Genomic DNA, 12477 nt, shown 5'->3' on the forward strand with positions numbered 1-12477 from the left:
ATAACAAAAAAACTGTAAAAGAATAAAAAAAAAAATTCACGTGGCACTCAGAAACGGATTCATGATTTATGTTTAGTGAGGGCAACTAATATAGATAATATTACATATAAAAATATAAATTAACTCAAATACATAAAAAAATTATTTTTATTATACACAAAAATAAAAACATTATAATTATTTTTTATGGGTTTCTTATTGAGAAAATAAAATTGTTCAAACATTATCTTTTTCATTAGGAAGATAGTTTAAAATATTTTTTCATAACTTTGGATTCAATGAAAATCATTTAGATATAATTAAACATGAACTTGTTTGTAAAATGTTATGTGTCACTATTATTGATTTCAGATGATTCCTTTAAAATTGACTTTCTTTTAATAAGATATTTATCCAAATCTAATTAAATTATATAATTTAGTTTATATAATTTCTAAGAAATAAGAAGATAATGTTGTAGCTTGCATTAGATATTGAAATGTAATTATGCAAACAAAATCAACATACATATTTTATTATGCATTTTGAATTTTAATTAAATAATATAATTATATATATAAAATAATTTCATAAAAATTAAATTATTTCATTGATCAACTTAAGAAAATACAATATTCTTCGATCTTAATCCACTTATAATATAAATATAAATATAAATATAAATATAAATATAAATATAAATATAAATATAAATAAATCATAAATTAAGCACCAAATCAAATTATTTTACTAATATAAAAAAATTTATATGGTAAACAACTATTCTATCACATAAACAAATGATAATAAATACAAAGAAAAAATCCAAAAATAAAGTAATTACTTAAATATATTGATGGAAGAAAAAAAAATGTTTACTCCTTAATTTGTTTCTTTGGTTTATTGGATAATTTTTTTGTCTTCTTGTTATTTCTCTACTTCTATTCTCTATTTACTGTAATTTTTATAGGTTTGGACTAAGGAAAAAATTATAAATGAAGTAGAAAGAAGATCACTTTTTATTTTACTTTTATTGTTTTTTAAATGAAATGTTGATCTTTGAATAAAAATTTATTTATAAATGTTTATTTTATTTGTATTTATACAAATGACCTTATTTTTTTTGTAAAACAAATTATTTATATTGCAATTATAATTTTGTTCTTTCAAACATTTATAAGAATATCATATATATATTTTATTTTTTTATTTTTGGTGGAGGTAAATTATAAAAAAAATAAAAATTTTAAGAACTTTTGTAATAACTTTTAAGGATATTAGGACCTCAGTGGCAGCTGTCCTCCACTTTCCCCGTTAAAGATCCGCGCTTGGGGGCACTCTCAGATCTGTTGGAAATACATTTTATATAAGGGTGTGTTGATATTATTAGTTTTTTTATTATTAATAATCTTTATCACGGTGACAAAATCATCCCTCCGTGGCAAAACCGTTATTCTATTTAAATGAAGGAGAAAACAGGAATGGCAAAATTATCTTGCCACCCAATTGGAGTCGCCCACGTCACCTCCTCAGTAAAAAATGTTCGGTTGCGGAAACTCAATAATAATAATAATAATAATAATAATAATAATAATAATAAGGTAATACAAAAAGTCAGCAAAGAATGTTCGTTTGCAGGGAAACCTAATAATAATAATAATAATAATAAAAGTAATATAAAAAGTTATTTAAAAATTATCAAATTGAAGACGCAAAAAAAAAGAAAAAGGAAAGCAAAAAAAAAAATAAAAATCTCTCTTCACTCTCTCTTGGTCTTCTCACTTGGGGCTTTTGCTTTTCTGTGGCTCAATCCTGGGCGATCTGGTCCATAAATTCTAGGGTTAGGGTTTTGATCTCTTTTCTTGATATTTTGTTTCTGATTTCTTCAATTTTTGGTGTAACTGTTATGGGTTTATTTGGTTTTAGTTGATTTTTAAAATTTTTTGGGTTGATATTATTTGACCTCTTAAAACAGGGGCTCATCGGATGCGTTTTTGAGTCTCTGAGATCGGCTTTAGGACTCATTTCACTAACTTCTCCAGCTAACAGGTTACCCTTTTTCCCATCTTTTTTTTTTTCTTTTTTTTGATAGCTAGGTTGAATTATTATTATTATTAAAGTTTGGTGTGATGGTGCATGTTAATGATATATTACTTTTTTATTATTATTATTATTATTATTATTATTATTATTATTATTATTATTATTATTATTATTATATGTTTTTAATTCTTTAATTTGATGATTATGATTAAGGAAAAATAAATAAATTTATGGGTATAATTATGTTGTTTTGACATTCTTTTAATTTTGTTTGTTCACTTGGTATGTATATGTGTTTTGATGGTTTTTCTTGCTTTTGATGTTAGAGTCAAAGGGAAAAAGAAATAAACATAAGAGATTTTTTTAAAGAGAATTAGTTAAAAACGATGTGAGATTTTTACTTATCAATGAAAAACAATACTCTCTGAAAGAAGCGGTATGCTTTGGCAGGAGGTTTTCCTACTCAGTGTTGATGAATTATGAGCAGATTGGCAATTTAGAGAGCAGCATTAAACATTGTTATTCAAGCTAGCCAAAATTTAGGAGAGAATCGCATCTTGTTTTTAATATGTTACCAATTGATTGTGTATGCGTCTATTCTTAGCTTTCAGTGTTAACCTCTGTTTACTTTCAAGTTGATAGCTTTTTGATCAGCTAATCAAATGGATGATTCGTTTTCTTTTGTTACTTCGTCAAGAGGCATGGAACTGCCACTACTAGCACCAATAATTCGTTTTCTTTAGCATGTAATTTGCTTTGGACGTGCCATTTATACGCATTACCATATGGGGTAGATTGTAAATAAGATGTTTTGGCATTCATTTCCTTATATATATAAATATATATGTTTTTTTTTTTTTTTTTTCTGAAAATAGGAAGTCTTGTTTAATCGTTGTATTAGAGAATTTCAATAATTCAATTTAGAGTTTACGTACTTTCATGTTAATATTTTCAATTGCATCTTAACCAAACATCTTTGTCACTAGTTTCCAAGTGGTTGACTAGGTAGCATGTTAATTTTGCAATTTAATTAAGCATGGGTTATTAATATCTTGCAGTGCTTTTCTGTGGAATGAATTTTTAATTTGTAAGGGAAATTTCCTGCTGCCCCAGGTTAAGATAGTATTTGCTTTTCAAGGATATCTTTTAGATCATAAATATGCAGACACACTTACAGATATATACATTAGTGGATAGTGCTTATATCTTGTAGAGTTCTGCTTTCTTTGCTTGATTGTGACTAGAAAAGAAGAAAAGAAATGGTTGCTATCAGTATTATACAGGTTCTTTTCAATTTACTGGTGACATAATGTATTAGTCAACTAGCGTTAAGTGTGAATTGTCTATGGGTCTTAGCATTTGTCAATCTTACCTGTTAGATTCTCATATTTAAATGTATTTGGTGCAGGAGAGGTGAAGAAATGGACCATGAGAAGACAGGATGCCAAGCTCCTCCTGAACGTCCTATTTTGTGCATTAATAATTGTGGTTTCTATGGAAGTGCAGCTACGATGAACATGTGCTCCAAGTGCCACAAGGATATGATATTGAAACAGGGGCATGCTAAACTTGCTGTGTCATCTATCGATAATATTATGAATGGGTCATCAACTAGCAATGGGAATGAAACCGTTGTTGCTAATGTTGTAGATGTGCAAAATTCTGTGGAGCCAAAAACCATTCAACCATCCCGTGCTTCTGGCTCAGCGGAGAGCCTGCAGGCTAGGCCGAAGGAGGGTGCAAACCGGTGCAGCAGTTGCAAAAAGATGGTTGGTTTAACAGGGTTCAAATGTCGCTGTGGTAACCTTTTCTGTACATCACACCGCTACTCAGACAAACATGACTGCCCCTTCGATTATCGCACTGCTGCACGTGACGCAATAGCTAAAGCCAATCCAGTTGTCAAGGCTGAGAAACTTGATAAATTCTAAGTACAATGGAGACGAAGTTACATGTGCTTAAGCATGTCTCGCTCATTTTTCTCCCGAGGCACTCCTGAGTTGGCCGCTAATCTTTTCAGGTGTCCTTATTTATGTCATATATGCTGGGAGATGGCTATCTAGGACATCTATGCACTATGAAGAACTCTATATCTTGTGATTGGCGAAAATTTGTAATGTTGCCGTCAGTATTTGTCTTAATCTGTGGTGGTTTGATGGATCATTTGTATGTCACGCTCTGTTTCATCTGGCATGTCGCCCTAGTTCTGCCTTTTAAAATTGAATGTGCAATTTCAAGATGATATGTTCTCAGGGGTGGCTGTGTAAATTTTCAATTATGCTATTCCTTGCATTATCCTTCTACAAGCGAACGTGGTTCCCAGAATAGATAATGAGACATGGAATACGTAAAACTTTGCACCGAGTCTAGAAAGGGCAATCAAAATTAACCTTGGTAGTTTTGCGTCTTACAATTTTTTTGTTATTCCCTACTCTTTTAAGTGTGGAAAGTCAGAATTATGGAGCCATCCAGCTAAATTCAGCTTCAAGATACTTACAGATCCTCTCCATAACCTCTCTGCCCTTAACACTATTTTGCATAAACCTCTCAGCACATCGTTGCTCAACTTTTTCCGCCATGGATGCCAGGGCTGATAATGGCTTAATACGAATACTAGTTTCCTGTTCACAAATCGTCCAGCCTGTTAGATTATCTGGGTGAGGATCATACCGTATCTTCTCCTCTACCTCTATAAACTTCTGAAGACTGACATTACGGGTTGTAAGTTGCATTGATTTAGATTGGGCATCAACAACTGTCGATTCAACATAGTTGCAGATATCTTGGCCAATGATTTCTTTTAATAAACCATGGCCCAGAAGCATGGCAGGTAAGAGCGAGAGTAGCGTAAATGTAAAGCTTACCAGAGAGAGGTTCAAGTTTATGATTCAATGTGTCAACTTCAAGAATATGAGACAAGGTACGTTTATTCTCAGGGTCAGCAAACTTGCGCCAAGATGCAGAAGTTACTCGCTCCCATGGATGCTTGTAAACGTGCTCTTGAGCATATGCTTTCACCATCACAATCTTTCTAATGCTGTTCAAAGATAAAGAACAAAAAAACAGTCCACCAAAAGAATGTGCATTCATTATTATGCAGGCAGCTCGAATGAAAGCAAATGCTCACTAAATATTCAGAAATTCAGGTAGATTTAAGATCTGGGTTTTGCTTAAAACTTTTTCAAGCAAAAAATTGTAACTAATCATCATAAAAGTGTAACTCAGTCTACTTCTCAAATCCGATATCCAATCAGGTGTAATTTGGATAAATAAACACTTATTATTGATGACGGCTTCAATATCATCCAAATCAAGTATAAAATTCATTTGAAACGCATTCATGTCTACGATTTAATTAAATCAAGAATTATAACATCAAATAATCATGCAGTAACTTGCAAGACATTTTGGGAGGCAGGGAGTATTCACTTTTGTGGGTTGCGACTCGTGAGGAAATCAAACAAGCACACGAGATATAAACGAAAGTATCTTTTTTCATGAAGCAGGTAGAAGAGAATAAAGTTCCAGCAGTTAGCACCTAATAACGGAAAGCATCAAGAAATTCAAAAGACAATTCAGCAGCTTTTTCTTCAACTTTCATAGGGACTAAAACAAAACAAAAGATAAAAAGAAACTAAGCCATCAATTTAGCCCCAAAATTAGAAAAAGAGACATGAAACTAAATAAGCATTCAAACTCACAAAAAAACCCAGAAATTAATTACTAACATAAATCATCCAAAACCCAGAATGGGATTTAAAAAAGCTTAACAACCCATCAATCAACTGGATCCCAAAAGCAGAAAAATGCCAAAGCACACGCTCCAATCCATCTTAAAAAGGGAAAAAAAAACCAAGATATAATTTCTCCTATACATAAAAGAGCTTCCAGCCATTAGTTAGAGTTAAATAAATATGATCATATTGAAACAACCAAAGAAATTGTATAAAGACCTAAAAGAAAAAAGGATTAGAAACAGTAATGAAGAAGAAAATTGAGAGAACAAAACGCACCGTACAGAAAAGCTGCGGTATAGTGAAACCCCACAAAAGATCTTTAGAAATGTTTGTAACATAAAAACAGAGAGAAGCTATGTTTGATACTGATGGTTGGACGGCAGTACCAAGAGCTTTGACGGAGTGGTTTTGCGGAGTATGACCGCCTTCATTCTTTTCCGATCCAAAATTTCTGTTCTATTTGTGGAAATTTTTTCTTTGTTTTTTTCTTTATAGAGTATTTTATACTCTTGGGGCAAAAGTTAAATAATAATAATAATAATAAGGCACAGCAACTTTGTAGAGTAAAATGAAAAAAAAAAAAAATGATATGGTTAAGATTTGCCCTTTGATCATTGAATTTAATAATTTAATATTTTATCAATAAATTATATTAAAAAAATTTAACTATTACTAACTAAAATCCCTGTCTATATCTATTAATCTATAAATTCATACATACATTATATAAAAGTTACTTCTTTGGATAATTGGCTATCACGTGGCAATCAATTACCATTTTTTATGACCAATGATCATAAAATCTAAATGTTAATTTTAGTGAGATTCATTTAATATAAAATTTTTATTAAAATTTTTAATTAAAGCTATAATAACTTATTTTTAATTATAATTATAATAACTTTTATTATTATTTTTAATTTCAACAGAACTAATTTAATCATCTATCTAAATAAACTTTTAAACAATTATTAGTTTTTATTTCTTACAATTAAAATATTAAAAAATTGTTGCCATGTAATAGTTCTTAGATTTACATGATTTTTTATTTTTAATTTAAAAATTATTATTTTTATTATTTCTTCATATTAATATGAAAAAATATATAAAGCGTGAAGAGAGAGAAAATGAAAATTTCAAATAAGAAAGTTTGTCAAGAATTGAATCAAATATTCATAATTTTCTTCCTTTTAAATATTATTATTATTATCGTTAAAAGAAAAGCAAAAGTAAACAAAAAGATAGATAATATAAGTAATGGGAAATGAAAAAAGATAAAAATTCAAAAAATGCAATGAATTAAATCAAAAGTTCATAAAATTTTCAAAAATTATAACACAATCACACATGTGTTATAACATTTTGGAACCACTAGATATAAAATTTTAAATTTGAAAAAAATAGGGAGAGTTGCTACAATTTTTTTTATAGTGTAAATAGTCACAAAAAAATTTATCTTTTTGATAAAGTAATAAAATGAATTTAAAATTTATCAAAAAATCAATTTTGGCATATAAAAACATAATTGGATTTGAGAATCAATTATGCGTGAAAAAATATTAACACTCCCACAGCATCTATGAAAATTAGTATTAATTAATCATGTGTTATCTTCAGTGTTAGATAAAATGGTTTCGATTTAAAATTCAATAACAATTCCCTTCACTTTTTGAAGAAGAAAATTAATTTTATTAAAAGTTTTTGTTTAGGAATATTGTAAAAATCTTTAAATTAAAGAATTACCTTAAAATTCTTCAACATCTGGATAGAACTTTTAAAAATAACTCTTTTCACCTAAGATTCACCACAATATTTCTTGAAAATGAAAATAATATTCTTTATAGATAATAATTATTGGTAACTCTCCAATATTTAGATAGAGTACAAAGAATTATTTCTCTTAGAATATTCTTTTTGTTTTATTTTATAATTCCACATTTTTAAATAGCATACATTTTTTAAAACATTTTATGTGAAAAAACTAATGATTGTACTATCAACTAGCAAACAATAATTAAAGGCATAAACATGCAAAACAAGTGTAAATAATAATAAATAGGTGCATGTATGCCATCGGATGCTATGCATGAAGATGAAATACAATTTGACATCGAGTCCTTAGATATAAGGAAACCACCCTGATTCCCTAAAATTTAAGCAAAGTTTAGGTGTGACTATTTATATTTGAGATCCCATTTTTAGTGATTTTTTTTACTCTTTTGTTTAATCTTATTATTATTTTTGGTTAAGGAATTGTACGAAAAAAAAAAATTTGATGAAATAAAATTTTCTAAATATTCCATCTTTTAGATGGTATTTAAGAGTATATTATTTCATATAAGTTTTTCATATGTACTTTTAGAATTTTAGGATGGTTTTTGGTTTGGGCAACTTAGGGTTCTGGCTAGTTTTCAAAGCTTAGGATTTCATTTTAAGGTTTAGGAAATTTGGGTGTGAGTTGGTTTTAGGGTGTGGCTAGCTTTTAGAGTTTAAAGCTTCATTTTAGGGTTTAAGATTTTTTAGAGTTTCAGGATTTTAGGGTTTTGAGATTTTAAGATTTTTAGGGTTTTAATGTTTTAAGGTTTAGGGGTTTGAAGTTTTTTAAGAACCTCTCTAAAAGTTTCCAACATTTGGGCAAACTTTTGAAGCAAACTCAATTTTCATAATTATTTCTAAAAGTTAGATTTTTATTAATCTTTTGGAAAGACATTTAAAAAATTGCAAATACTAAATATGAATGCATGAATATAATTTAAGATGACATATAAATGATAATTTATAATGCTAGTGCATGTAACAAGTTATTAAACAAGCAAAAAGTAAACATAAATAATGATAAAAGAAATTATTATCATTATTATTATTTATTATTTATTATTTATTTTGTGAAGAAAAACTTTTCTTTTTCCCCAACATCTAAGCGGAATTCGAGAAAATTACCTTTGAAATCTGATTCGAATTTCCTTCAACATCTAGGTAGGGTTTTAAAATCTTTTTTTCTTTTTCAAAAAAACATTTTAGTTTTTAAAAACCTATTTTAAAAAAAAAATCTTTAAACCTAAAATTATCCATTTTTCATAATAATAATAATAATAATAATAATAATAATAATAATAATAATAATAATAATAATAATAATAATAATAATATCATAATACAAGACACCCATAATATCATTTTCATAATTGCCATTTTTCATGGTTATGCATGTAAAAGAGAAATATATATACATAGGCATATTACAAAATGATCAAGGCCAAGAAGTTATACCTAACAAGATTTTGTTGTTGAAACCTAAACCTCATAATCAACTAAGCTCAATGAATTAAGTTGCTAGGCTAGAGCCATATGGTCTGGGTTGGATCCACTAAAATCAGGTCAGGCCATCAAGCTAAGCTCGTCTTTAGGTTAGAAGGTTGTATGTGGGTTGGGTCAGGTTGACTCATTTGACCATTCTTTTTTTTTATATGCTATAAATTCTTAATTTTTTTTAATTCAATTCCTTGTTTCTTTTAAATAAAAAAAAAATTTCTCTTATTCTCCTTATAGACCAAACCTGCCCTATAAAAAAGAGCAGCTCGAATTTTGGTGTCCTTACACCATTGTTGTTGCCGTGCCCTATCTACGGTCAACTTTTTTTCACCACCAAAATTTCATTTAAGCTTTTCCTCGACATTTTTTTTCTCCATTTCAAGCTTATATTTATCTAAAATTCCTTTAAATTGATAGATCTAAAGTTGAAACCCAAACTTTCAAACCGCTAAAAATCATAATCCCATTGTCCGATCCTTATGATCTTTTAATACGTTGTTCTTTCCTCTTCAATCTTCGTTTTCATTGGTCCAAATCATCCAAAAGTTCTAGGTAGCTAAGAGCCACTTTATGCCACTATTCTCACTTACATCATTCTTTTCCTTTCTCGATTCTCCCCCTCTCTAACTAAGACCTAAAGCTTCATTTAAAAACCTCTCCTCAATCGAAACTCTATGGTATTTTTTTTTTATGGTTTATTACTATTAGGTTCTTCACCAATCTGATGAGGACTATGGTTTATCTGATTGCTGTATTTTTTTTGTGTAACTTTTAGTTTTAGGAAGCAAAAATGGGTATTGAAGGAGTGGTGGTTATTTTTTGTAATAAATGGGTTTCGGTCAGGCTTAAAGATGGTGTTTTTAGATCATTGATGGGTGGTACTAGTGGAGGAGATAATGGTTTAACTAAGTTTGAGGGTGGCTCTGGGTCACAGTTAGAGGCTATGGGGCTATCACTACAAGAAATTATTTATATATAGACGTTTGGTTATACTGACGTCAAATTATGTTAGTAAAAGAGATTTATACTGATGATTTTTTAATACCGTCAAAATATATCATACATTTATCAATACTTTATACAACCATTAGTATAGACAAACTTTTTTTGATGATATATAATTATCCGTCAGTATAAGTATGCTATATACCAAAATTTATCTATACTGATAGTTAAATTAGTAAAAAAATCTATACTGATGGGTTTTTGTTACTGTTAGTATAGACAGTACTTATACTAACACTTTGTATAACCATCGGAATAGGTAAATTTTTTTTGATGATGTATAAATATCCAACAGTATAAACATATTATATACTGACAGTTATAATAAACATCAGTATAAGCTCTAAAAAAATATTTATTCCTAATTTCTTTTTTGAAAACTATTAATTCATAATATTTCCCTCTAATAAAAATTTCCAAAAATTATAATTTGTTAAAAAGTATAATTATTAATAAATAAAATTTGTAACTTAATTAATTTTAAATGATGATAAGTTATAAATAAAACTTGTAAGTATTATATTAATTAATAAATTTATAATTAAATATTAAACTAAAAATTTTTTAAATTTAAATATTATATTGGTTTGGTTTCAATTAATATTCCAATTTTAATATGGTTTTATAAAATTTTAAAATTATTTTAGATCAAAAGTCAAATTATAAATAATCTACATAATCATATTTATATTTATATAAATATTTTTCTATGTTATTTGTAAAAATTTTTTTATAAAATAATATTTTTATTTAAAAGAATGATACGTATGTAAGACAAATCCATTTTTTCTTCCATCTTTAAAACTTGCAACAATGAAAAAAGAAAACATTTCAAGCTTAAGAATAAAAAGTACAATCATAATGTTAGGGAAAGGATATACAAAATGGCATTGGTTGCATCTTAGGTGTTTTTCCTTATTGTATTCATGCTCAGTTATTGGGTTAAGGATATTGAGGATGCCTGCCGCAAGAGAAATGTGTTTAACAGGAGCCTTGATCTCTGGGTGGCCTATAGTTAAATTGCTTCAACTAGTCTGAATGGAAAAACTGCTATGCACATAAACGCCCAAGAGCCTAAAAATTGGACTTTAAAATTTTGAACGTGTATTATAAATAGCTTCTCAAAAGTTATAAGTGATCCACGTTTGGCAAGAAAATGAAAATCTACATGTACAATGCGAGATAATTTGTTGGCCAATTATACTAATTTAGTGCAACTGGCAGAATCACAAAATTACAATTAAATTAATTAAGGAGCATGTACAAAGAAATAAGAAATTGCTGAATGATGAAATTAGTTAGCACCTGTATATTGTTTGACAGAGCCAGCATTGAATGCAGAGTTGTTAGCAGCCTTTTCTGAAACAATTTTCATAGTAAGAGCACCATTCTGATCATTCCTCACCTGCTCGCAAATCTCTTTTTTAAGTTCAGATTTAGTTGTATAAGGTTTGTTGCTCATTCCTTACCTGCTTGCAAATCTCCTTTTTAAGTTCATATTTAGTTGTATAAGGTTTGTTACTAAGTTCCTTCTTACCAGAATCATTAGTTTCTTGAGCTGCAACTTCAATAGGTAGTTGAACGTCACCATGATGCAATATTGTTGAATGATTTTGGAATGTTTCTGAGGATACAGCCACACTGCTGTCAACTACCTTGGATTCATCATCAAGATCAGCGACAATTCCCAATTAACATTATGGCCATCTGATAGGAGACCAATATCAGAAGAATGATTCTTACTACTAATCTCATTCTCAGTTTCTGATGCCATTGATACATCTAGATTCAAAGCACCTGAGGCTTCAGCCAAAAGCACTTGTGGCTCGATAGTACAAGACATGGATGGGCAGGCTTTTTCAGGAGTGGACATCAACGTTAATGGAGGTTCACTACTCTTGCTGCCAAAACCATCGTGATGAGTAGGGGTGTAAATGATACATTAATACTCGTAAGCTACTAGGGTTCGATTCGAAGAAAACTTGAATTCGGTTCGATTATTATCGAGTCAAGCTCGAACTCGAGTAGCTCGACTTATCGATCGAGCTGAATTTGAGTATTCTTATATCCTGTTCGAGTAGCTCGCGAGCCTAATCGAGCTTTTTATATTTAAATATATTTTTATTATTTTAATTAATAAAATATTTTGAGTCTGAGTTCGAATTCGAGTTTAAGAATAAATAATCGAACTCTTGTCAAGTATACGAATCGAGCTTATTTTTACATATTAATCGAGCTTAATTGAGCGAGCTCGAGTAGCTCGAATTCGATCACGAATCGAGCTCGAGCTTGAAAAATAAAACTCGATCGAGTTCGAGCCAAGTATCGAGCCCTGAGTTATGAGTCGAGCTCGAGCTTCTCACTGTATCGGCTCGATTATACCCCCTAGTGATGAGTTGCT

General features: G+C 29.1%; 2 pseudogenes across 2 annotated transcripts; one reads left to right on the top strand and one right to left on the bottom strand.

The window, feature by feature from the left end:
• Window positions 1-1736: 1736 nt before the first annotated feature.
• LOC111302748 (zinc finger A20 and AN1 domain-containing stress-associated protein 8 pseudogene) lies at window positions 1737-4274 on the top strand (annotated as a pseudogene). Its single transcript, XR_016327146.1, has 3 exons — window positions 1737-1819; window positions 1955-2028; window positions 3431-4274. The product of XR_016327146.1 is annotated as a zinc finger A20 and AN1 domain-containing stress-associated protein 8 pseudogene (transcript).
• A 102-nt stretch (window positions 4275-4376) lies between these two features.
• LOC111302746 (uncharacterized) lies at window positions 4377-6265 on the bottom strand (annotated as a pseudogene). Its single transcript, XR_016327145.1, has 2 exons — window positions 6036-6265; window positions 4377-5059 (listed from the first exon to the last, which is right to left on the bottom strand). The product of XR_016327145.1 is annotated as an uncharacterized LOC111302746 (transcript).
• Between the last annotated feature and the right edge of the window lie 6212 nt (window positions 6266-12477).

The sequence above is a fragment of the Durio zibethinus genome, chromosome 13, assembly GCF_047325235.1.
Source record: "Durio zibethinus cultivar Kanyao isolate XHJ-2024 chromosome 13, ASM4732523v1, whole genome shotgun sequence".
NCBI classification, from domain to species: Eukaryota; Viridiplantae; Streptophyta; class Magnoliopsida; order Malvales; family Malvaceae; genus Durio; species Durio zibethinus.